The 24224-nt window shown below is 48.7% G+C and overlaps 1 non-coding gene across 1 annotated transcript; it reads left to right on the top strand.

The window, feature by feature from the left end:
* The first annotated feature begins 9536 nt into the window (after window positions 1-9536).
* LOC134938204 (U2 spliceosomal RNA) lies at window positions 9537-9729 on the top strand. The gene has a single exon (XR_010180815.1). It is a non-coding gene; the product is annotated as a U2 spliceosomal RNA (small nuclear RNA).
* Window positions 9730-24224: the final 14495 nt, after the last annotated feature.

Here is a 24224-nt window from a genome sequence, read left to right as displayed (position 1 = left end):
TGCATGGCCACCGCCTCCCCAGGGCTTCCGACGTCTTCACCTGGGAGGCGATGGCCTTTAAGCTCTTTTGCATGGCCGCCGCCTTCCCCAGGGTTTCCAGCGTCTTCACCTGGTGGGTCGCGGTTGCTAAGCTCTTTTGCATAGCCGCCGCCCATCCAGGACTTCAGCCGTCTTCTTTCTTCAGGCGCTCTAAACAGCTCCTCCTCCACCGTCGGACTGACAGCCTCTCCCTCTTGTTGACTTGTATAAGGGGGCGATGACATGGCGAGCCGTGATTGGCTCTCGGAGGCCATCTAGAATTTCAGAAATTATGCTGAGGTGCCATTTTTGAAACTGGTACAGCTCCGCTGCCAAACTCTGGTACAGGTAAACTTCCGCCGCCCGCACCACCGCCGCATCCCGCCACTCGCACCTCCTCCGCCACCATCGCCCACACAGTGATTGACAGCGGATCCAGTGACGGATCCGCCGGCCAATCACTGTGGCCTCACTGACAGGGGAGTGCTTTCATAGGTTGAAAGCACGTCCCTATATGTTTCCCATGTTATTTCAATAGGCTTTTCCTGCCCGTTGCTAGGCCCAGCCCGCACACGCCCCCTGCTCCCATATCTTTCCCCATTGACAACGGGAGGCACCAAGATCGGTGCCTCCCAACCCCACTTTCAGAGGATTAGGGATTAGAATAATATAAAGAGGATGCATATGACACAGAATATGTCTCATATGCATCTTCTTTGTATTATTTTAATCATTAATGACAGCTGAAGCAGCGACCAGTGACGTCCAGCCTAGATGTGCCCTCGACTAATTCCTGGAGCCATGTTGGGAGGAGAGCGAGGCTCAGCGTAGAGGAATGGAGGGCAGGAAGTAGGGTTTGGACAACTCCAGGTAGCAGCCATGAGAGCCTGTCCAACCGGGAACATCTGGAAGATATGATCTCCCCCGGGGACCCAACCCGTGATGGCAAGACAGAATCGTGGTGCGGTACACAGGGAGTAGGCATAGAAACTGTAGATCAGGTTAGGGGACCAGGTATCAGGACCTGGGATATGGCAAAGGAATTTTGAAGCCCAAACAAAGTTAAAGAGCTAACACACTCAATGAGCTGGAAAGGTCACATCTGGATCCCTCTTGCTATGCATTTAAAAAAATGATTACATGTATTTCAAGATAACATACATTATTCTACCATTTTGACTTGTTGAATGTAAAAATTCTGACCATGTTAACATGCTGCCTGAACATATTGACTACACACCCTTTGGAAAAGTTTGACTAGGAGTTACAACTCCTCTTTCACTGTACTATACTCTATATTGGGACTGTATACTCAAAGAATCCACTCTGCAGATCTTTGCACCAATCAAAAGCAGGTTTAAATTATGCTTGGGACCTATCTTTCTGGCAAATTAGTTATTGGTAAGTAAAGGAGACCGGGGCAGTGCAAAATTGGCTTACAGTGCCTCCATTTATCACACAATTATAACCCATAACCATATTAATGCCTTCATGAATGCAGCCAGACCGTGATTGACTGTCAGCATGCTGATTCGTGGATTGCTTGAGCTTTTCAGTAATTAGTGGTCTGGCAGCCATTTAATGTATGGACGCATGTGGAGAGTAGAAGCAGGAAGGGTAATTATTATTATGGGATATTTTTAGTTTATTCTCTCCCGGCATGTTATCCTGTATATGAGTTTGATATGTGGCCCAAGTTTATTTGTTTGGTCACGGCTTTTAATGCTGCCATTACAGTCTGTTTGGATGAAATAATGTTTCAAACAGTATTGAATTTCTGCTTAAGTGTGTCAACCACTATTGCATGAAGTCCCTCGTTTTTACTATAATTTCTTACATATAATCAGGGGTTAAAGTGAGCCAAAACGGGATGAACTTTGTTCCGTCAGTTCCACTTGGAGACGGAAAGCAGTTCTGTCTCCTCCGTCTCACCTAACTCGCTGAGTGCCACCACCTCATGGAGATTCCAGGTGCATGCTGAGATTGTGTAACCAGTGGGCTCCCGGCTCTCTCTCTCCACAGCGGCAGCTGGAGGCAGGAGCTCACTACTGAGCTCCAGGTTCCGGCTCTGTCAGTGTATGCTATGGGAGAGACGTCATAATGTCTCATAGTGCTGAGGAGCGGACGCCAGAAGGACCACAGCGGTCGGACGCGGGAGAGGGGCTTGATGAGTATGGTGGGTTTTTTGTTTTACATACAGTATGTGTGTGTATCTACTGTGGGCAAGCTACAGGGGGGCTAACTACTGGGGCAAACTACAAGGGGGCAAACTACTGTGGGGTTAAATAAATACAAGACGCAAGCTACTGGAGGCTAACTACTGGGGGCAAACTATTGGGGGCAAAGTACAAGGGCGCTAACTACTGGGGGAAAACTACAAAGGAACAAACTATTGGGGGGGACTAAATATAAGGAGGCAAGCTACTGGGGGCAAACTTTATAGGAGGCAAGCTACTGGAGGCAAGCTACTGGAGGCAAGCTACTGGGGGCAAGCTACTGGGGGGTTGACTACTGGGGGCAAAACTGCAAGGGGGCAAACTACTGGGGGGCTAAATACAAGGGGGCAAACAACAAGGGTGAAATCTACTGGGGGCAATCTACAAAGGGCAAAGCTACTGGGGGCAAACTACAAGGGGGCAAACTACTGGGGGGGCTAAATACAAGGGGGCAAGCTACTGGGGCAAACTACAAGTGAGCAAGCTACTGGGGCAAACTACAAGGGAGCAAGCTACTGGGGCAAACTACAAGAGGGCAAACTACTGGGGGCTAAATACAAGGAGGCAAACTGCAAGGGGGCAAGCTACTGGGGGCAAACTACAATTGGTCAAGCTACTGGGGCAAACTACAAGGGGGCAAGCTAGTGGGGGCACACTACAAGGGGGCAATCTACTAGGTGGGCTAAATACTGGGGGCAAACTACAAGGTGGGCAATCTGCAAGGGAGCATACTACTGGGGGGCTAAATACAAGGGGGCAAGCTACTGGGCAAACTACAAGGGAGCAAGCTAATGGGGGCCAACTACTGGGGGGCAGACTACAATGTGGCAAATTACTGGGGTGGGCTAAATACAAGGGGGAAAACTACAAGGGGACAAGCTACTGGGGGCAAACTACAAGGGGTAAAGCTACTGGGGGCAAAGTACAAGGGGGCAAAATATAATGGGGCAAAGTACTGGAGGGCTAAATACAAGGGGGCAAGCTACGGGGGGAAACTATTAGGAGGCAAACTACATGGGGATAACTACTAGGGGAAAACTACTGGGGGGCTAAATATAAGGGGCAAGCTACTGGGGACAAACTACAAAGGGGCAAGATACTGGGGGGCTAAGTACTGGGGCACACTACTGGGGGACTAAACACAAGGGGGAGGCTACTGGGGGCAAACTACATGGGTGCAAGCTACTGGGGCAAACTTCAAGGTAGCAAGCTACTGGGGGCAAACTACAAGGGGGAAAGCTACTGGGTGCAATCTACATGGGGGCAAACTACTGGAGGGCTAAATACAAGGGGCAAGCTACTGGGGGCAAACTATTAGGAGGCAAACTACATGGTGGATAACTACTGGGGGAAAACTACAACGGGGCAAACTACTGGGGGGCTAAATATAAGGGGCAAGCTACTGGGGACAAACTACAAAGGGGCAAACTTCTGGGGGGCTAAATACAAGGGGGAAGCTACTGGTGGCAAACGACATGGGGGCAAGCTATTGGGGCAAACTACAAGGGAGCAAGCTACTGAGGGCTAACTATTGGGGGCAAACTACTGGTGGGCTAAATACAAGGGTGCAAGCTAATGGGGACAAACTATAAGGAGGCAAGCTACTGGGAGCTAACTACTGGGGTCAAACTACAAGGGGGCAAACTACTGGGGGGTTAAATATAAGGGGAAATGTACAGGGGGATAAGTAATGGGGCAAACTACTAGTGGGCTTAGTACAAGGGGGGAGCTACTGGGGCAAACTACATGGGGGCAAGCTACTGGGGGCAAATTACAAGAGGGCTAACTACTGGGGGCAAACTAAAGGGGCACATTACTACCAGGGGCATTACTACTAGGGCACATTACTACTGGGGACATCACTTTTGGGGGCATAACTACAGGTGCAATACTATTGGGGGGCATAGCTACAGTGATTAAACTACTGGGAGCATTTCTACAAGGTGGCATTACTACTGGGGGCATTGTCACTGGGGGCTAAACTACATGGGGCAAACTACATGAGGACTAAACTACAGATGCTAAACTGCTGGGGGCTTTACAACTGGGAGGCTAAACTAAAGGGGGGGGGGGTAAACTACTGGTATCATAACTGCAGGGGCATTACCACTGGGGTCTACACTACTGGGGGCATAACTACTGGGGCTAAACTACAGGGGGCTAAATGACTGGTGCATTACTACAGGCAACATTACTACTGGGGTCAATACTACACAGGGGCATTACCATTGAGGGCATTACTAATAGGGGCACTACTAATGAGGGCATTGTAAAGGGGGCACTTTATAAGGGGCATCACTCCTGAGGACATAAGGGGCACTACTACTAGGGGTATTGCATATGGGGCACCACTACTATGGTATCTATATAAGGGGCACTACTACTGGGGGCATTGCATAAAGGGCACCACTACTATGGGCTCTATATAAGGGGCACTACATATAGTTGTCAATAGGTATGAAACCATTATTTCAGCTGGTGCATTATAATGTGCACTGCTTAATATAGAATACAGGTTGAACCCGATGGGGTTTTTGCCTCTTTTCAGCCTCATTAACTATGTTACTATGTTACTACCACTGTGGACACTACCAGTACAGTGGACATTGCATAAAGAGCAATACTACTGTGGGCATTGTATAAGGGGTGCTACTGCTGTGGGCATTGTGTGTTATGGGGTGCTACTACTGTGAGCATTATGGGGGTCATTCCGTGTTGATCGTTCGCTGCCAATTTTTGCTGCGCAGCGATCAGATGAAAAAACGGCACTTCTGCGCATGCCCCAGGAAATGTGCACGCGTGACATACAGGTAAAAAGCCCTTTGTGGTTGTGCTCATGTTCTAGCAAAGTTTTTGTTCGCACTGGCGGCCGCTAGAAGATTGACAGGAAGGGAGCGTTACTGGGTGTTAACTGACCATTTTCAGGGAGTGTTTGCAAAAAAGGAGGCGTGTCTGATAAAATGCAGGCGTGGCTGGGCGTTCGCTGGGCGTGTGTATGACGTCAAATCCGGACACGAATAGGCTGAAGTGCTCGCAAGCGCTGAGTAGGTTCAGAGCTACTCTGAAACTGCACAAACTGTTTTTGTAGAGCTCGGCTGCACATGCGTTTGCACTTCTGCTAAGCTAAAATACACTCCCCAGTGGGCGGCGGCATAGCGTTTGCATGGCTGCTAAAGCTAGCTAGCGAGCAATAAACTCGTAATGACCCCCTATGTGTATTAGGGGTGCTACTTCTGTGGGCATTATTACTGTTGTGTGACCACGCCCCTTTCTTTTTGAGACTACACCCCTTTTTTTGGGGGGGGAGCACAATACCTTCATTGCATGGGTGCCAGGAGGGGGGGGGGGGTAGTTCCACCTCCTCTCTAAGACCACTTTAAGCACTGCATATAATTATCCCTGCACCCGTTTTCCATCCTGCAGTAACACCACCTCTCTGTCCCCATGCTATAAGAAAGCTGTCTGCGAGAAGTCTGGCCCTAAAACCTCATCATCACTGCTAAAACCTCTTCTCTCTATCACTGGCATTGTATCTCGCACTGATAATCCATTTCCATCTACAATGGCACCCTTACTTCTGCTCTGGACCCTGTTGGACTGGATGTCACTTCACACAGGTCACAAAACTGTGACTCAGCTTTGGTATTCCAAATGCACCAGATAAAACCAGAAAGATATCAAACATTGAACAACTCAAACATTGAATGTAAAGGTGCACCAAAGTAAGCCATTTCCAAAATAAAAAATGTAGGCCTTTGCAAGACATTTCAAAATGGAAAGCACACAAGCACACACATCATAGAACCTGGATCATAGAACAGACATTCCAGAACACTATTGCAGTTCCAGAAAATACTAGATGCCTGTTTAAAGCCTCTTGCCACAGTATTCAAATGCTGAGAATTTTGTGGAACTAGAAAATATTCCATTGAAGTATTTCACAATGGCCCTCATTCCGAGTTGATCGGTCGCAAGGCGAATTTAGCAGAGTTACACACGCTAAGCCGCCGCCTACTGGGAGTGAATCTTAGCTTCTTAAAATTGCGACCGATGTATTCGCAATATTGCGATTACTAACTACTTAGCAGTTTCAGAGTAGCTTCAGACTTACTCTGCCTGTGCGATCAGTTCAGTGCTTGTCGTTCCTGTTTGACGTCACAAACACACCCAGCGTTCGCCCAGGCACTCCCACCGTTTCTCCGGCCACTCCTGCGTTTTTTCCGGAAACGGTAGCGTTTTCAGCCACACGCCCCTGAAACGCCGTGTTTCCGCCCAGTAACACCCATTTCCTGTCAATCACATTACGATCGCCGGAGCGATGAAAAAGCCGTGAGTAAAATTACTTTCTACATAGCAAAGTTACTTGGCGCAGTCGCAGTGCGAACATTGCGCATGCGTACTAAGCGGATTTTCATTGCGATGCGATGAAAAATACCGAGCGAACAACTCGGAATGAGGGCCAATGTCTGATGGATCACAATGCACAGACAAAAGTCACGGAGCCAGGTAGGATGCCTGTCAGCCGGCTTGTAGATGTGTGCCAGACAGAGGCGGAACTACAGCCAGTGCAACCAGTGCGTTGCAATGGGGCCCGCCACTGTCCAGGGGCCCAAAGCATGTAATGAGTCAAACTGACTCATTACATGCCGCTGTGTGCTGCGGGCAACAGCTGCCCGCAGCACACAGCCGACCGGACAGGAGAGAAGAACAGCGCAGCGGCACGGGGGAGAAGGAGGATGAGGGAGGTGGAGGAGGGAGCCGCAGCAGCGCTTTACTACTGGTTGAGGCACTGCTGCTGCTGGCACTCTGCTTCACTATAGGCTGTCTTCCGAGAACAGCCTATAGTAAAGCAGAGGGGCAGCAGCAGCAGCGGTATCCGGACTCCAGGTCGACAGCACAAAGGTTGACACACTTTAGGTTGACGCCAATTTGTCGACACACCTTAGGTCGACATGGACAAAAGGTCGACGTGGTCAAAAGGTCAACAGGAACAAGGTCGACATGGAAAAGGGTCGACATGAGTTTTTCACGATTTTTTTCTTTTTTTGAACCTTTTCATACTTAACGATCCACGTGGACTACGATTGGAACGGTAAAGTGTGCCGAGCGAAGCGGTAGCAGAGCGAAGGCACCATGCCCGAAGCATGGCAAGCGCAGCGAGCCATGCGAGGGGACGCGGTGCACTAATTCGGGTTCCCGGTCACTCTACGAAGAAAACGACACCAAAAAAACATAAAAAACTCATGTCGACCTTTTTCCATGTCGACCTTGTTCCTGTCGACCTTTTGACCATGTCGACATTTTGTCCATGTCGACCTAAGGTGTGTCGACCAATTGGCATCGACCTAAAGTGTGTCGACCTTTGTGCTGTCGACCCTGAGTCCCAGACCCGCAGCAGCAGCGCCTCCACCAATAACACAGCGCTGCTGCGGCTCCCTCCTCCACCTCCCTCCTCCTACTTCTCTCCTGCCCGGGAATCGTGACCAGAAGCTGCACCGAGGAGCCTGAGCCAGCGGAGAGGGTAAGTATAATTCTTCTTTCTTTCTTTCTTTCTTTCTTTCTTTCTTTCTTTCTTTCTTTCTTTCTTTCTTTCTTTCTTTCTTTCTTTCTTTCTCTTTCTTTCTTCAAAAAGGGGGACTGTCTGCCGCAATATGTAAAAATGGGTAATCTGCCTGCCGCAATGTGTAAAAAGGGGGAATCTGCCTGCCGTAATGTATAAAAAGGGGGAATTTGCTTGCCGCTATCTGTAAAAAGGGGGAATCTGCTTGCCGCAATGTGTAAAAAGGGGAATCTGCTTGCCGTATTGTGTAAAAAAGGGGGAATCTGCCTTACATAATGTGTAAAAAGGGGCAATCTGCCTGACATAATGTGTAAAAAGGGGGAATTTGCCTGCCGTAATGTGTAAAAAGGGGTAATCTGCCTGCCGCAATGTGTAAAAAGGGGATGCTGTCTGCTGTAATGTGTAACAAGAGCACGCTGTCTGTCGTAATGTGTAACAAGGGGACGCTGTCTGCCGTTATGTGTAAAAAAGACACGCTGTCTGCCATTATGTGTAAAAAGTGTACGCTGCCTGCCGCTATGTTTAACAAGGGCACGCTGTCTGCCATTATGTGTAAAAAGTGTACGCTGTCTGCCGCTATGTGTAACAAGGGCACGCTGTCTGCTGTTATGTGTAAAAAGGGGATGCTGTCTGCCGCTATGTGTAAAAAAGACACGCTGTTTGCCATTATGTGTAAAAAGTGTACGCTGCCTGCTGCTATGTTTAACAAGGGCACGCTGTCTGCCATTATGTGTAAAAAGTGTACGCTGTCTGCCGCTATGTGTAACAAGGGCACGCTGTCTGCTGTTATGTGTAAAAAGGGGATGCAGTCTGCCGCTATGTGTAACAAGGGCACGATGTCTGCTGTAATGTGTAACAAGGGCACGCTGTCTGCCATTATGTGTAAAAAGTGTATGCTGTCTGCCGCTATGTGTAACAAGGGCACGCTGTCTGCCGTTATGTGTAAAAAGGGTACGCTGTCTGCCGCTATGTTTAACAAGGGCAAGCTGTCTGCCGTTATTTGTAAAAAGTGTATGCTGTCTGCCGCTATGTGTAACAAGGGCACGCTGTCTGCCATTATGTGTAAAAAGGGGACGCTGTCTGCCGTTATGTGTAAAAAGTGCACGCTGTCTGCCGTAATGTGTAAAAAGGGGGACGCTGTCTGCCGTTATGTGTAAAAAGGGGGACGCTGTCTGCCGTAATGTGTAAAAAGAGGAATCTGTCCGCCGTAAGTTGTAAAAGGGTCTCTACCTGGTATAGTGGTGCTACTGTGCAGCATAATTTGAATAATGGAGACTACTGTGCACCGTTTTATGAATTGGTATTATTTTGTGGCCACACCCCTTCCCCACGAAGCCACGCCAGTATGTATTTTTGCGCGCGCCTAAGGCGCGCACTGCCCCTATTCTGCATCTAGGGGTGGGGCTCCGATGCCGTTTCTTGCACATAGTGCTAAAATGCCTAGTTACGCACTGTTGCTAGGTATCCATTTCTCTGGCCCTGAGCAGGTCCCCCTCACCAGATCCTCTCCAGGGGTGAGGGGGTGGACTTGGATGGGGTGGGGGGCCCAAAGCATTTTGTCGCACCTGGGCCCACCGCTCGCTAGTTCTGCCACTGGTGCAAGAGGTGGAGCTCATGCAAATTGTGCCTCCAGCTAGCAAGTGACAAACACAAGACTGTTCCTGCTTGTCTCTTAGGCAGATAGGAGTCGGTGTGCAAAATCCAGACAGGGCATCAGAAGGGACTGGCAAGCAGGCAGGTAGGCCGCTGATGCTTTTGGCTAAGATCAAGTGTAGTACTGTATCTGTTCTCATAAATTTAATCTCTGATACGCCCACTATCTGGAGGCCATATATTAAATGGATTTTTAGAACAGGGAGATGGGAAAAGAGCTTGCTATGTCCACTCTATGCTTTAACCACATATTGCAGTACTTCCACGACCAGTGCACCTTTCCTGTAATCCAAAAATAGACAATTGCTGCTTTTTATCTTTAAGTGTGCTTGCATGCCCATTTTGCAATGTCTTGCACAACCTAAATTTGTCTGTCCCCAGTGCTGCTTGTGCAGTGGTGACGGGTGTCCGGTGCTGGGACCATGCATTGGTTCCCTGCACCGGACCAGAAGCGGCCAATGGGAAGCACTGGATGCAGCATTTCAAATCCAGCACCAGCCAATCACGGACGGCCGTGGCGAGACAATTAGTGCTCGCCACTTGATGGGCCCCGCCCCCATGATGGCAGATGCCACCTAGACCTGGAGAAGTGTGGACGCCACAGAGGAAGAGGAGCAGCGCAGCAGGGCACACAGAAAAGTGTGAAGTGTTCCTGAGTCCGCGGAAGAGGCCTGAAGACGCCGGGCACACCAAAGAAGATGTCCATTGTTGGCTGGACGTGGAGAAGAGGTGATGGCGCTGCTGGCCAGGATGGGACAGCGGCAGAAGAGTGAAGGACCACACCGGAGAGGTCACCAAGGGTGGAAACCAAAAGATCTGACGAAGCTCCTCCCGGTGCCTCTCCCACCGGGACTGGTAGGCCCTTGGAGATGGCATCTGTCACCCTCCCCTCTCCTCCCTAGTCCATCAGGGATCGGACATTAGGCCCGTGGGGGATAAGTCAGGCCTCAGGCCTGTGGGCGCAGTAGGCAGGCACTAGGCACGGGGCCAATAGCAGCCATTAGACCTGTGCTTGTAATAGAGGGCATTAGGCCCTAGTGTAAGTGTGGCCCATTAGGGAATATGGTGACCCTGGGCATTAGGCTCAGGTCACCCAGCAGGCCCCATGATAGGCTTGCACCAGGCTACATAAACGTTGGAAAAGGTTGACTTGGAGTTACAACTCCTCTTTTAGTGTACTATACTCTATATTAGGACTGTATAATCAAATAATTCACTCAGTCTGCATCTCTTTGCACCAACCAAAAGCAGGTTTAAATTATGCGTGATACCTACCTTGCTGGCAAAATAGATATTGTTAAGTAAAGGAGACTGTGACAGTGTAAAATTACCTTACAGTGCCTCCATTTATCACACAATAATAACAAATAACCATAATAATGCCTCCATGAATGCAGCCAGACGGTGTAATGACTGTCAGCATGCTGATTGGTGGATTGCTTGAGTTTTTCACCAATAAGAGTGCTGACAGCCATTTAATGTATGGACACATGTGGAGAGTAGATGCAGGAAGGGTAATTATTATTATGGTTTTTTTTTTAATTTATTCTCTCCTGGCATGCTATCCTGTAAATAAGCTTGAGTTGTGGCCTCAGTTTATTTGTGTGGTCACGGCTTACCATACTGCCATTAAGTCGGCCCTGGTTGCAGTTGCCACTACTGCCATTACAGTCTGTTTGGATGAAATTATGTTTGAAACAGTCTTGAATTTCTGCTTAAGTGTGTCCAACCACTATTGCATGAAGTCCCTCTTTTTTACTATAATTTTCTAGCATATAATTATCCCTGCACCCATTCTCCATCCTGCAGTAACACCACCTCTCTGCCCCCATCCTATAAGAAAGCTGTCTGTAAGAAGTCTGGATCTAAAACCTCATCATCACTGCTAAAAATTCTTCTCTCTACCACTGCCATTGTATCTCGCCCTGATAACCATTTCCATCTACAATGGCACCCTTACTTCTGCTCTGGACTCTTTTGGACTGGATGTCACTTCACACAAGTTGCAAAACTGTGACTCAGCTCTGACATTTCAAATGCACCAAACGAAACCAGAAAGATGTGGGGTGGGGGTGGAGGGGACCTGGACTGCACTGCACATCCTATTACTAAAGATATCAAGAGGTGCTATCATGCTGAGGCTTCTAATACTATCAGTGTCGGACTGGGGCATGAAGGGCCCACCGGAGGTGCAGGAGGTAGGGGCCCATGTTTTGGGGGTGGCCAGTCTCCAGATGGGGTTAGCCAGCTGCCACGGAGGCTTGACTAAATATTAGAGAGTGCATAGTCTGGGCCCCTTGATAAATATATACTTTACAGTTTAATTATAAGCATATAGTATAAGTATTATACATATGTATAATGTATAATTCAAGTGCACAGTCTGGAATTTGATCACTAGAGGAGGAGGTGGGCCCCCAGGCAGTGGGGCCCAATGGTGGTTTCCCCTGTGCCCCTATGGGCCAGTCCAACCCTGAATACTATGCTGGAGGAAGAGAGATCCAGATGCACACTCTTAGCACTAAGAACACTGATAGTAAAAATAATTTAAATAAACCCTCACAATTAACATGGAGTATAATTGAAGTTCTTAGCACACATTTGGGCAAATATGCGGGCCCATGTACCGCGGCCAGGTGACTTCATCACATGGGTCCCTAACATTCCTGATACTATCACACTCTATACATTTATTCAAGACTTACCTCTAAATAGGGCCTTATCAGTGTGTGATCTGAAATGCAGGAATCCAGCTAATTAAACACCTGAGGGTGAATGGGAGGAGTGCCAATAGCACTGAGCATGATAGCACCTCTTGATATCTTTAGGTATCTTGATATCACTTCGGGCTCCATGCCTGACTTTGCTTGACACAAGGTTACTAAAGGGAGTAGTTGTTGACGTGGGTAGTGAAAGTACTATCCCTGGGCCTTACTTCTCCTCCTGACATCAAGGGTCCTTTAGCTACTTGTATGTAGCATCATCCTGCAGTAAATGGGTACCGGGTCGCATTGACCTGGCTTACCCGTTTACACTGCACCACGACCAGGGTCCTTCCTGGTACCAATCCCTTACAGACCTGAGCCAGAAATGCTATCAAGACTTTTAATCTTTCTTAAATAAAGTGCATAGTCTGGGTGCAAATACAAGGGGAAAAGCGGTGCACTCACTATTGATATTTCCACCAAGAGAATTTGTAGTGTAATCCCAATTACTAAACAGATGTAGCCCTGTATTTTCTACATGAACATTCTATGTTTAGCTTGTGGCCTAAGGTGATTCTTTATTACATATTGTATCCACTAATGTTTCAACAGAATAGTAACAATTGTATAACACTATTTATTGTTTCCCATTTGTATCATATTGTCCCCAATTCATGCAGGTTTCATTCTCAATGCTAAAGCTACTCACAATATGACAACTGATGCCTGCCATCTAAATGTATTCTTAATGCATTAATAATCAAATGATAAACCTGTCATTCTGAATCTTACATTATATGCAGATCTATTGATCTATGTTGTTTGTTACTATAATTATTTAGGAGTATTGCACAATGTTGGTGTCTCAGGCCTTGCACCTGTAGTCGCACACTTGTACACAAGGGGAATGGCGGGCTTACACATAGAAACATAGAATTTGATGGCACATAAACTCTTGGCTCAATCTAGTCTACCCTTTCTAATGAGACAGAAGGGGTGCCGGTTGATGAGACAGAAGGGGTGCCGGTTGATGAGACAGAAGGGATACCGGTTGATGAGACAGAAGGGGTATCGACTGATGAGACAGAAGGGGTGCCGGCTAATGAGGCAGAAAGGGTGCCTGATGATGAGTCTGAAGGGCTGCTGGCTGATGAGTCTGAAGGGCTGCTGTCTGATGAGTCTGAAGGGGTGCCGGATGATGAGACAGAAGGGGTGCCTGATGATGAGACAGAAGGGGTGCCGGATGATGAGACAGAAGGGGTGCCGGATGATGAGACAGAAGGTGTGCCTGATGATGAGACAGAAGGGCTGCTGGCTGATGAGTCTGAAGGGCTGCTGGCTGATGAGACAGAAGGGGTGCCGGCTGATGAGACAGAAGGGTGCCGGCTGATGAGACAGAAGGGGTGCCGGCTGATTAGACAGATGGGTGAGTAGCAGAAAGAAAAGAAGGTGAATGTTAAGGGGTAAATTTACACTAACATCTAAAACAGAGTATTGGTGATGTTGCCCACAGCAACCAGTAAGATGCTGGCTATCATTTCTCTATTGCCTATTAGAAAATGATAGACAGCATCTGATTGGTTGCTATGTGCAACTTCACCAAATCTCTGTTTTAGAAGCTTTAGTAAATTTACCCCTAAGTCATGACGAGGAGCTCACTAGGGCTTGAGATGAGAGATAAAGCAGACAGAAGGGGTGTTGGCTGAGAGATCTAGAGATACAGAAAGGGACTGGATGGGGCTAGGGAAACAATGCAGGGCCATAGAGAAAGAAGGGTTGTGGCTGGAAAGACAGTAGAGTGATGACTGGTTAGACCGGGGAAGACTGGGTAGCTGGGGAGAAAAGTGTGTGTGTTGGGGGGGGGGGGGGGCTTTTGAGACAGAAAGATGTGGCCTGTCTGAGGATACAGAGTGGGGGGGGGGGGTGTTTGCTTGATGGTGAGAGAGATGGAGAGGGGCTGTCAGAGGAGAGAAAAGGGGGAGGTGATGGCTGGAGAGACAGAAGAGAGCTGACAGCAGCTAGATGCCAGAAACTAAGCATGTTGTTGTCACTTATATACATGCTGACTGTGCTGTGATTGGCTGCAGAGAGTGATGCGTCCTGCGCTCCTATTGGCGGAATGAGAAGACCTATAATCTCTTCCCTGTCTGAGTGTACGGGGGATCTGCTCTCACCTTGTGTTTCCCTAGCGCAGAAAAACAGCATTTTATAGGGCATGAGGAGAGCGGAGAGCCGGCTCTCTGCACCACACTCGTACTTCTAGGTCTGCCCTAACTCTTTAGTATCATTGCTATCCTAGGGGTTGAGTAGGAGGCCAGGCATAGCCACTGGGAACTCACCCGCACCATGCTGGATCTGCCCGGCATGTAGCACATCTCTCCTTTACTGTGAGGCTAATATGTCCCACCGGGGCTTTTTTTATCTCGTCCTGGCCCTGGAGATAATGGAGGTGTTCTGCGGCACACTCTGTGCAGAGCTGGAGGCGTTGTGAAACATAAATGTGATGTGTGAGCTCATGTACCCTCAGGAGGAAAGCACAGGCAGGTTGCCTCACAAAGTATTGTCTAGAAGCTCTTGTTACTATGACAAGATTAATACCTAGCACAGCCAAGTACAGTTTATTCCTGCCTGGTAATGTTCTGCAGTATTATTTATGCTCCTATATATTTATGTAAGATAGATGTGCCAGTAAATGGGTATGGTGACCTGGTTGCATGTATTTGAGACTGCTATGAAACACACCTCCATCCAATTCGTTTTAGCTTAACCTGGGCTAGAAGCTCAGATCAGACTGGGATGCCAAAAAGGTGCAAACATATGCAGGGTTCAATGATAGGAGGATCCTACCACAGATGTAGGACCAGGGTGCCAGACATGTATTAAATAATGCTGCTATTGTTAGTCTTGGTGGGGCATTCAATTGTTTAAAAAGTCAGTTGGGTGTCTGTTTTCTCCTGTCTATTAGATAGGAAAAACACAGACACCCAAATAACTTTTTAAACATTTGAATTCCCCCCCTAGAAGTTGCTCACTCTTGTAGCTCCCACTCCACTCTCTGGTCAAGAATCAGTCTTTGAAGTATAGGATTGGTGACGCAAAATAGGAGGAACAAGGAAAAGAATAAGTTTAGATGGGAACAAAAGGGAGAGGGAGGGATGAGAGAAGATGGGAGGAATGGTTTTGATGGGGGGCAGTAGAGTTATAAGTAAAATGATGATAAAATGTGTAAGATAAAAAACAAACAAACCCTGAACATCTGCAAGTGAAACGACCAATAACTGGTCCAAAAATTAATTGTAAAATAGAGTATTAACCCACCTAACATCTCAATGTAGTGCTGTGAGGGAAAAAAGCAATCTTAAGTACCAGTGACGTGCGGTGAGGTGACTGTCTGGGGAGGCACTGGCAGCTAACACCACCACCCCGGCAAAAAAAACAAGTGTTGTGCCCCACCCATCACTAAAACCAGCACCAGGCAGAACCAGCCGGGCGGGGTAATGCCATAGCAGGGGAGACACTCAGTGTGGGGTCCCCCTGCCATAACATTAATCACCCCCCAAGCTAGTCAGCCCAGGGCTGGAATTCCTCGGAAAGGGGGCCCCTCCCGAGCAACAACCAGCACTGGGCTGATAGCCCAGTGCTATGCCCCGCACCCCTGGTGGCGGAGGATGCGGGGTTCATTGTATGTTAATATTGTTCTTTACAGGCGACCTACAGGTCCCAGGAAGCCTGTCCCAGCATGCTGGCACTTGGAGAACCACAAGTGCCAGCATGCCTGGACATAAAGGGCCCACTGGCACCCGTAGTCCGCCTGTAAAGAAAATATTAAAATAAAAACACAACACCTAATGTTTTATTATTTTATTGTGCAGGAACTTCATCTGCGGGCGGCAGCATTTAAGCTATTTTGCATGGCCGCCGCCTCCCCAGGGCTTCCGACGTCTTCACCTGGGAGGCGATGGCCTTTAAGCTCTTTTGCATTGCCGCCGCCTTCCCCAGGGTTTTCAGCGTCTTCACCTGGTGGGTCGCGGTTGCTAAGCTCTTTTGCATAGCCGCCGCCCATCCAGGACTTCAGCCGTCTTCTTTCTTCAGGCGCTCTAAACAGCTCCTCCTCCACCGTCGGACTGACAGCCTCTCCCTCTTGCTGACTTGTATAAGGGGGCGATGACATGGCGAGCCGTGATTGGCTCTCGGAGGCCATCTAGAATTTCAGAAATTATGCTGAGGTGCCATTTATGAAACTGGTACAGCTCCGCTGCCAAACTCAGGTACAGGTAAACTTCCGCCACCCGCACCACCGCCGCATCCCGCCGCCCGCACCACCGCCGCATCCCGCCACTCGCACCTCCTCCGCCACCATCGCCCACACAGTGATTGACAGCAGATCCAGTGACGGATCCGCCGGCCAATCACTGTGGCCTCACTGACAGGGGAGTGCTTTCATAGGTTGAAAGCACGTCCCTATATGTTTCCCATGTTATTTCAATGGGCTTTTCCTGCCCGTTGCTAGGCCCAGCCCGCACACGCCCCCTGCTCCCATATCTTTCCCCATTGACAACGGGAGGCACCAAGATCGGTGCCTCCCAACCCCACTTTCAGAGGATTAGGGATTAGAATAATATAAAGAGGATGCATATGACACAGAATATGTCTCATATGCATCTTCTTTGTATTATTTTAATCATTAATGACAGCTGAAGCAGCGACCAGTGACGTCCAGCCTAGATGTGCCCTCGACTAATTCCTGGAGCCATGTTGGGAGGAGAGCGAGGCTCGGCGTAGAGGAATGGAGGGCAGGAAGTAGGGTTTGGACAACTCCAGGTAGCCGCCATGAGAGCCTGTCCAACCGGGAACATCTGGAAGATATGATCTCCCCCGGGGACCAAACCCGTGATGGCAAGACAGAATCGTGGTGCGGTACACAGGGAGTAGGCATAGAAACTGTAGATCAGGTTAGGGGACCAGGTATCAGGACCTGGGATATGGCAAAGGAATTTTGAAGTCCAAACAAAGTTAAAGAGATAACACACTCAATGAGCTGGAAAGGTCACATCTGGATCCCTCTTGCTATGCATTTAAAAAAATGATTACATGTATTTCAAGATAACATACATTATTCTACCATTTTGACTTGTTGAATGTAAAAATTCTGACCATGTTAACATGCTGCCTGAACATATTGACTACACACCCTTTGGAAAAGTTTGACTAGGAGTTACAACTCCTCTTTCACTGTACTATACTCTATATTGGGACTGTATACTCAAAGAATCCACTCTGCAGATCTTTGCACCAATCAAAAGCAGGTTTAAATGATGCTTGGGACCTATCTTTCTGGCAAATTAGTTATTGGTAAGTAAAGGAGACCGGGGCAGTGCAAAATTGGCTAACAGTGCCTCCATTTATCACACAATTATAACCCATAACCATATTAATGCCTTCATGAATGCAGCCAGACCGTGATTGACTGTCAGCATGCTGATTCGTGGATTGCTTGAGCTTTTCAGTAATTAGTGGTCTGGCAGCCATTTAATGTATGGACGCATGTGGAGAGTAGAAGCAGGAAGGGTAATTATTATTATGGGATATTTTTAGTTTATTCTCTCCCGGCATGTTATCCTTTATATGAGTTTGATATGTGGCCCAAGTTTATTTGTTTGGTCACGGCTTTTAATGCTGCCATTACAGTCTGTTTGGATGAAATAATGTTTCAAACAGTATTGAATTTCTGCTTAAGTGTGTCAACCACTATTGCATGAAGTCCCTCGTTTTTACTATAATTTCTTACATATAATCAGGGGTTAAAGTGAGCCAAAACGGGCGGAACTTTGTTCCGTCAGTTCCACTTTGAGACGGAAAGCAGTTCTGTCTCCTCCGTCTCACCTAACTCGCTGAGTGCCACCACCTCATGGAGATTCCAGGTGCATGCTGAGATTGTGTAACCAGTGGGCTCCCGGCTCTCTCTCTCCACAGCGGCAGCTGGAGGCAGGAGCTCACTACTGAGCTCCGGCTTCCGGCTCTGTCAGTGTATGCTATGGGAGAGACGTCATAATGTCTCATAGTGCTGAGGAGCGGACCCCAGAAGCACCACAGCGGTCGGACGCGGGAGAGGGGCTTGATGAGTATGGTGGGTTTTTTGTTTTACATACAGTATGTGTGTGTATCTACTGTGGGCAAGCTACAGGGGGGCTAACTACTGGGGCAAACTACAAGGGGGCAAACTACTGTGGGGTTAAATAAATACAAGACGCAAGCTACTGGAGGCTAACTACTGGGGGCAAACTATTGGGGGCAAAGTACAAGGGCGCTAACTACTGGGGGAAAACTACAAAGGAACAAACTATTGGGGGGGGGTAAATATAAGGAGGCAAGCTACTGGGGGCAAACTCTATAGGAGGCAAGCTACTGGGGGCAAGCTACTGGGGGGTTGACTACTGGGGGCAAAACTGCAAGGGGGCAAACTACTGGGGGGCTAAATACAAGGGGGCAAACAACAACGGTGAAATCTACTGGGGGCAATCTACAAAGGGCAAACTACTGGGGGGGCTAAATACAAGGGGGCAAGCTACTGGGGCAAACTACAAGTGAGCAAGCTACTGGGGCAAACTACAAGGGGGCAAGCTAGTGGGGGCAAACTACAAGGGGGCAATCTACTAGGTGGGCTAAATACTGGGGGCAAACTACAAGGGGGGCAATCTGCAAGGGAGCATACTACTGGGGGGCTAAATACAAGGGGGCAAGCTACTGGGCAAACTACAAGGGAGCAAGCTAATGGGGGCCAACTACTGGGGGGCAGACTACAATGTGGCAAATTACTGGGGGGGGGGCTAAATACAAGGGGGGAAACTGCAAGGGGACAAGCTACTGGGGGCAAACTACAAGGGGTAAAGCTACTGGGGGCAAAGTACACGGGGGCAAAATATAATGGGGCAAAGTACTGGAGGGCTAAATACAAGGGGGCAAGCTACTGGGGGAAACTATTAGGAGGCAAACTACATGGGGATAACTACTAGGGGAAAACTACTGGGGGGGGCTAAATATAAGGGGCAAGCTACTGGGGACAAACTACAAAGGGGCAAGCTACTGGGGGGCTAAGTACTGGGGCACACTACTGGGGGACTAAATACAAGGGGGAGGCTACTGGGGGCAAACTACATGGGTGCAAGCTACTGGGGCAAACTACAAGGGAGCAAGCTACTGGGGGCAAACTACAAGGGGGAAAGCTACTGGGTGCAAACTACATGGGGGCAAACTATAAGGGGGCAAACTACTGGAGGGCTAAATACAAGGGGGCAAGCTACTGGGGGCAAACTATTAGGAGGCAAACTACATGGGGGATAACTACTTGGGGAAAACTACAACGGGGCAAACTACTGGGGGGCTAAATATAAGGGGCAAGCTACTGGGGACAAACTACAAAGGGGCAAGCTACTGGGGGGCTAAATACAAGGGGGAAGCTACTGGTGGCAAACTACATGGGGGCAAGCTATTGGGGCAAACTACAAGGGAGCAAGCTACTGAGGGCTAACTATTGGGGGCAAACTACTGGGGGGCTAAATACAAGGGTGCAAGCTAATGGGGACAAACTATAAGGAGGCAAGCTACTGGGAGCTAACTACTGGGGTCAAACTACAAGGGGGCAAACTACTGGGGGGCTAAATATAAGGGGAAATGTACTGGGGGATAAGTACTGGGGCAAACTACTGGTGGGCTTAGTACAAGGGGGGAGCTACTGGGGCAAACTACATGGGGGCAAGCTACTGGGGGCAAATTACAAGAGGGCTAACTACTGGGGGCAAACTAAAGGGGCACATTACTACCAGGGGCATTACTACTGGGGCACATTACTACTGGGGACATCACTTTTAGGGGCATAACTACAGGGGCAATACTATTGGGGGGCATAGCTACAGTGATTAAACTACTGGGAGCATTTCTACAAGGTGGCATTACTACTGGGGGCATTGTCACTGGGGGCTAAACTACATGGGGCAAACTACATGAGGACTAAACTACAGATGCTAAACTGCTGGGGGCTTTACAACTGGGAGGCTAAACTAAAGGGGGGGGGGGTAAACTACTGGTATCATAACTGCAGGGGCATTACCACTGGGGTCTAAACTACTGGGGGCATAACTACTGGGGCTAAACTACAGGGGGCTAAATGACTGGTGCATTACTACAGGCAACATTACTACTGGGGTCAATACTACACAGGGGCATTACCATTAAGGGCATTACTAATAGGGACACTACTAATGAGGGCATTGTAAAGGGGGCACTTTATAAGGGGCATCACTCCTGAGGACATAAGGGGCACTACTACTAGGGGTATTGCATATGGGGCACCACTACTATGGTATCTATATAAGGGGCACTACTACTGGGGGCATTACATAAAGGGCACCACTACTATGGGCTCTATATAAGGGGCACTACATATAGTTGTCAATAGGTATGAAACCATTATTTCAGCTGGTGCATTATAATGTGCACTGCTTAATATAGAATACAGGTTGAACCCAATGGGGTTTTTGCCTCTTTTCAGCCTCATTAACTATGTTACTATGTTACTACCACTGTGGGCACTACCAGTACAGTGGACATTGCATAAAGAGCAATACTACTGTGGGCATTGTGTAAGGGGTGCTACTGCTGTGGGCATTGTGTGTTATGGGTTGCTACTGCTGTGGGCATTATGGGGGTCATTCCGTGTTGATCGTTCGCTGCCAATTTTTGCTGCGCAGCGATCAGATGAAAAAACTGTACTTCTGCGCATGCCCCAGGAAACATGCACGTGTGACATACAGGTACAAAGTACTTTGTGGTTGTGCTCATGTTCTAGCAAAGGTTTTGTTCGCACTGTCGGCCGCTAGAAGATTAACAGGAAGGGAGCGTTACTGGGTGTTAACTGACCATTTTCAGGGAGTGTTTGCAAAAAAGGAGGCGTGTCTGATAAAATGCAGGCGTGGCTGGGCGTTCGCTGGGCGTGTGTATGACGTCAAATCCGGACACGAATAGGCTGAAGTGCTCGCAAGCGCTGAGTAGGTTCAGAGCTACTCTGAAACTGCACAAACTGTTTTTGTAGAGCTCGGCTGCACATGCGTTTGCACTTCTGCTAAGCTAAAATACACTCCCCAGTGGGCGGCGGCATAGCGTTTGCATGGCTGCTAAAGCTAGCTAGCGAGCAATAAACTCGTAATGACCCCCTATGTGTATTAGGGGTGCTACTTCTGTCATACCTCCCAACTTTCTTCTTCGGGGAAGCGGGACACTCGCGCGGCTTTGCTGCGCGCGCTCCCGAAAAAGGGGTGTGGCCTACGAAAAGGGGGAGTGGTTTCGCGGGAGGACCCGCGATCGCGAGTCACGCCCCCGTTTTCGTCACTGAGGGGGCATGCCCAGCGCTCTGTGAGCCGCTGGCATGCCTCCTCTCCCTCTGTCTGCACTGAATAGACGCTGTGCGCATGCGCACAGCGTCTATTCACCGCTGCTCTGCTAAGCAGGGCAGCGGGTGACAGAGACTCCCAACTGCCCCCCCCCCACCGCGGGACACTGCGGCCCGCGGGTGGGACAGCGGGACAGTCCCCAAAAAACGGGACTGTACCGCGAAAATCGGGACAGTTGGGAGGTATGCTTCTGTGGGCATTATTACTGTTGTGTGACCACACTCCTTTCTTTTTGAGACCACGCCCCTTTTTTTTGTGGGGGGGGGCACAATACCTTCATTGCATGGGTGCCAGGAGGGGGGGGGGTAGTTCCACCTCCTCTCTAAGACCACTTTAAGCACTGCATATAATTATCCCTGCACCCGTTTTCCATCCTGCATTAACACCACCTCTCTGCGACCATGCTATAAGAAAGCTGTCTGCGAGAAGTCTGGCCCTAAAACCTCATCATCACTGCTAAAACCTCTTCTCTCTATCACTGCCATTGTATCTCGCACTGATATTCCATTTCCATCTACAATGGCACCCTTACTTCTGCTCTGGACCCTGTTGGACTGGATGTCACTTCACACAGGTCACAAAACTGTGACTCAGCTTTGGTATTCCAAATGCACCAGATAAAACCAGAAAGATATCAAACATTGAACAACTCAAACATTGAATGTAAAGGTGCACCAAAGTAAGCCATTTCCAAAATAAAAAATGTAGGCCTTTGCAAGACATTTCAAAATGGAAAGCACACAAGCACACACATCATAGAACCTGGATCATAGAACAGACATTCCAGAACACTATTGCAGTTCCAGAAACTACTAGATGCCTGTTTAAAGCCTCTTGCCACAGCATTCAAATGCTGAGAATTTTGTGGAACTAGAAAATATTCCATTGAAGTATTTCACAATGTCTTATGGATCACAATGCACAGACAAAAGTCACGGAGTCAGGTAGGATGCCTGTCAGCCGGCTTGTAGATGTGTGCCAGACAGAGGCGGAACTACAGCCAGTGCAACCAGTGCGTTGCACTGGGGCCCGCCACTGTCCAGGGGCCCAAAGCATGTAATGAGTCAAACTGACTCATTACATGCCGCTGTGTGCTGCGGGCAACAGCTGCCCGCAGCACACAGCCGACCGGACAGGAGAGAAGAACAGCGCAGCGGCACGGGGGAGAAGGAGGATGAGGGAGGTGGAGGAGGGAGCTGCAGCAGCGCTTTACTACTGGTTGAGGCACTGCTGCTGCTGGCCCTCTGCTTCACTATAGGCTGTCTTCCGAGAACAGCCTATAGTAAAGCAGAGGGGCAGCAGCAGCAGCGCCTCCACCAATAACACAGCGCTGCTGCGGCTCCCTCCTCCACCTCCCTCCTCCTACTTCTCTCCTGCCCGGGAATCGTGACCAGAAGCTGCACCGAGGAGCCTGAGCCAGCGGAGAGGGTAAGTATAATTCTTTCTTTCTTTCTTTCTTTCTTTCTTTCTTTCTTTCTTTCTTTCTTTCTTTCTTTCTTTCTTTCTTAAGGGGACTGTATGCCGCAATATGTAAAAATGGGTAATCTGCCTGCCGCAATGTGTAAAAAGGGGGAATCTGCCTGCCTTAATGTATAAAAAGGGGTAATTTGCTTGCCGCTATGTGTAAAAAGGGGGAATCTGCTTGCCGCAATGTGTAAAAAGGGGAATCTGCTTGCCGTAATGTGTAAAAAGGGGGAATCTGCCTTACATAATGTGTAAAAAGGGGCAATCTGCCTGACGTAATGTGTAAAAAGGGGGACTTTGCCTGCCGTAATGTGTAAAAAGGGGGAATCTGCCTGCCGCAATGTGTAAAAAGGGGGATGCTGTCTGCTGTAATGTGTAACAAGGGCACGCTGTCTGCCGTAATGTGTAACAAGGGGACGCTGTCTGCCGTTATGTGTAAAAAAGACACGCTGTCTGCCATTATGTGTAAAAAGTGTACGCTGTCTGCCGCTATGTTTAACAAGGGCACGCTGTCTGCCATTATGTGTAAAAAGTGTACGCTGTCTGCCGCTATGTGTAACAAGGGCACGCTGTCTGCTGTTATGTGTAAAAAGGGGACGCTGTCTGCCGCTATGTGTAACAAGGGCACGCTGTCTGCTGTAATGTGTAACAAGGGCACACTGTCTGCCATTATGTGTAAAAAGTGTATGCTGTCTGCCGCTATGTGTAACAAGGGCACGCTGTCTGCCGTTATGTGTAAAAAGGGTACGCTGTCTGCCGCTGTGTTTAACAAGGGCACGCTGTCTGCCGTTATTTGTAAAAAGTGTATGCTGTCTGCCGCTATGTGTAACAAGGGCACGCTGTCTGCCATTATGTGTAAAAAGGGGATGCTGTCTGCCGTTATGTGTAAAAAGTGCACGCTGTCTGCCGTAATGTGTAAAAAGGGGGACGCTGTCTGCCGTAATGTGTAAAAAGGGGGACGCTGTCTGCCGTTATGTGTAAAAAGAGGAATCTGTCCGCCGTAAGTTGTAAAAGGGTCTCTATCTGGTGTAGTGGTGCTACTGTGCAGCATAATTTGAATAATGGAGACTACTGTGCACCGTTTTATGAATTTGGGATAATTTTGTGGCCACACCCCTTCCCCACGAAGCCACGCCAGTATGTATTTTTGCGCGCACCTAAG

This window comes from Pseudophryne corroboree, chromosome 6 (assembly GCF_028390025.1).
Source record: "Pseudophryne corroboree isolate aPseCor3 chromosome 6, aPseCor3.hap2, whole genome shotgun sequence".
Taxonomy (NCBI): domain Eukaryota; kingdom Metazoa; phylum Chordata; class Amphibia; order Anura; family Myobatrachidae; genus Pseudophryne; species Pseudophryne corroboree.
Note: the sequence above shows the minus strand (reverse complement) of the source record. Positions and strands in the feature narration are given on the sequence as shown.